This window comes from Oryx dammah, unplaced genomic scaffold (assembly GCF_014754425.2).
Source record: "Oryx dammah isolate SB20612 unplaced genomic scaffold, SCBI_Odam_1.1 HiC_scaffold_20, whole genome shotgun sequence".
Classification (NCBI taxonomy): Eukaryota; Metazoa; Chordata; class Mammalia; order Artiodactyla; family Bovidae; genus Oryx; species Oryx dammah.
In genome coordinates this window covers 4,336,385-4,338,843 of record NW_024070204.1, presented here as the reverse complement: position 1 = coordinate 4,338,843, position 2,459 = coordinate 4,336,385, and the positions used below count along the sequence as shown (strand labels likewise).

The 2,459-nt window shown below is 48.9% G+C and overlaps 1 long non-coding RNA gene across 1 annotated transcript; it reads right to left on the bottom strand.

Annotated features, from left to right (window-relative positions):
- Positions 1–309: 309 nt before the first annotated feature.
- On the bottom strand, positions 310–1,182 carry LOC120879376. Its single transcript, XR_005724785.1, has 3 exons — positions 1,170–1,182; positions 657–660; positions 310–468 (listed from the first exon to the last, which is right to left on the bottom strand). It is a non-coding gene; the product is annotated as an uncharacterized LOC120879376 (long non-coding RNA).
- Positions 1,183–2,459: the final 1,277 nt, after the last annotated feature.

The window sequence follows — 2,459 nt, the reverse complement described above, 5'->3', positions numbered from 1 at the left end:
TCTTGAAGTCTGCAAACACGCTTTAAGTGAATCGCTCACAATTAGAAGATCCGGTTGCCCACTGGGGCCTCAGACTGACTTCCACACCCAACCCCATGAAGCCAGGAAATGAAACTGTCTGGAGTGGCTGTGTTTTGGGTCACAAATGGCTCACTTGCCTCCCTGTCCTGACAGGGCAGACAGGTCTGTGTGCAGTGGGAAAACAGAATTATTTGTTCCCAGGCCCAAAGGCTTTTTGAGTTTTACATTATTCTTTGAATTTCAGATCTCTCTTCTGTCTGCAATGGAGTGAGAGGGTAACAGGCAGGAAGGCCAGGGGTCTCCAAATGGAGGAAATAGGCTGCAAGTGTCAGACAGTTTTTTTGCCTCTCTCTTACGTGGTAGGGGGAAACAAACAAGTGTTAGATTTTTTCCCTTTTCTATACAGATTTATAAAGAGGCTTCTCTGAAAATTCTGGGTTGCCATGACTTGGCTTAAAGCTCAACATTCAGAAAACGAAGATTATGGCATCTGGTCCCATCACTTCATGGGAAATAGATGGGGAAACAGTGGAAACAGTGTCAGACTTTATTTCTTTGGGCTCCAAAATCACTGCAGATGGTGATTGCAGCCATGAAATTAAAAGACGCTTACTCCTTGGAAGAAAAGTTATGACCAACCTAGAGAGTATATTCAAAAGCAGAGACATTACTTTGCCGACTAAGGTCCGTCTAGTCAAGGCTATGGTTTTTCCTGTGGTCATGTATGGATGTGAGAGTTGGACTGTGAAGAAGGCTGAACGCCGAAGAATTGATGCTTTTGAACTGTGGTGTTGGAGAAGACTCTTGACAGTCCCTTGGACTGCAAGGAGATCCAACCAGTCCATTCTGAAGATCAACCCTGGGATTTCTTTGGAAGGAATGATGCTAAAGCTGAAGCCCCAGTACTTTGGCCACCTCATGCAAAGAGTTGACTCATTGGAAAAGACTCTGATGCTGGGAGGGATTGGGGGCAGGAGGAGAAGGGGACGACCGAGGATGAGATGGCTGGATAGCATCACGGGCTCGATGGACGTGAGTCTGAGTGAACTCCGGGAGTTGGTGATGAACAGGGAGGCCTGGCGTGCTGCGATTCATGGGGTCGCAGAGAGTCGGACACGACTGAGCAACTGAACTGAACTGATGACGACACCTGGCTCCACCTGAACTTAACTTTTCTCAAACCTTGAGCTAAGCAATGTGTTTTTCTTATGGAAGTGTTTGTCTTAAGCTATGTTAGTGAACTATGTATTTACCCACCCTAGACTCTGTTTTCAAGTCGATTCTGCCTGAGTCTCAGAACCGACTTGACAAACCAGTGTGTGGTACTCATACATCACTCTCCTCATCTACGCTAATGAAACTATACATTTGCTTGGAAACCTGCCTTTCTTCAAGATTCATGTCAATCATTTTATGGCTGGATGACTCACCTGGTGCCAATGTGATCTCAAAATGCATGTGTGGGTGAGGGCCCTGGTGCCATTCTCTGAGTTTTGAGACTTTTCCTATCTCTAATTGGCAGACCGCTAGTAGCTATGTAACATCCTGCTAAAGACTAGCAAGGGGCACTCTTTCTGCTCCCTTCTAATGTCTATGTCAGAAGCTTTCTGTATCTCTTTTGTACTATAATAAAACTTTTATTACACAAAAGCTCTGAGCAATCAAGCCTCGTCACTGGCCCCAGATTGAATTCCTCTTCTCTGGAGGCCAAGAATCCTGGCATCTTTCGTGGTTCAGCAACAACCTTTTGGGAACTGATTATCAAACACACCTGGGAATACCATCTGAGACAGAGGGAACGCTGGACCTGCCTTCCCGGTGATGGAATGGTGCAGCCATTGGAAGGTGCCAGTCTGCTGGGCAGTGGTCTGCCCGCAGCGCTAAGACTAGCGACCTGCATGGGTCTCCACCTCGGCTCTGCAAACTCCTCGGCTTACGTATGAGGCCTTATGTTGAACTAGTCTGGGTGATACAGCGTCACGGTGTGCAGGTCCACAGCAGGGAAAAAGGAACAATCAGGCCAGAAGACATGAACTAGACAAGGGCACCAGGGGCGTTATCGGGCCAAAGGACACACCAGTCACACGACTTGGGCAAACTCCCAGAGATGGTGGAGGACAGGGAAGCCTGGCGTGCTGGAGTCCACGGGGTCGCAGAGTTGGACACAACTTGCTGACTCAACAACAACAACAATTGCATGATTATGCAGAAACAACTACACGCGCCCATCTGACCTGCAGCCAGAGGGCCGGATGGGACAGGGTTAACTCTACAAGCCACATCCTTGTCCCTTCTCTGGGGTGGAGCTGAACCACCTGGCGACAGCCCCAGTCCTATATAGCACCCCCCAGGGACCTGAGCTGTGGGAACACAAGGCCCTTAGCCTTTCCCCCTCCAGCCCCAGTCCTGTGTAGCACCCCCCGCCAGGGACCTGAGCT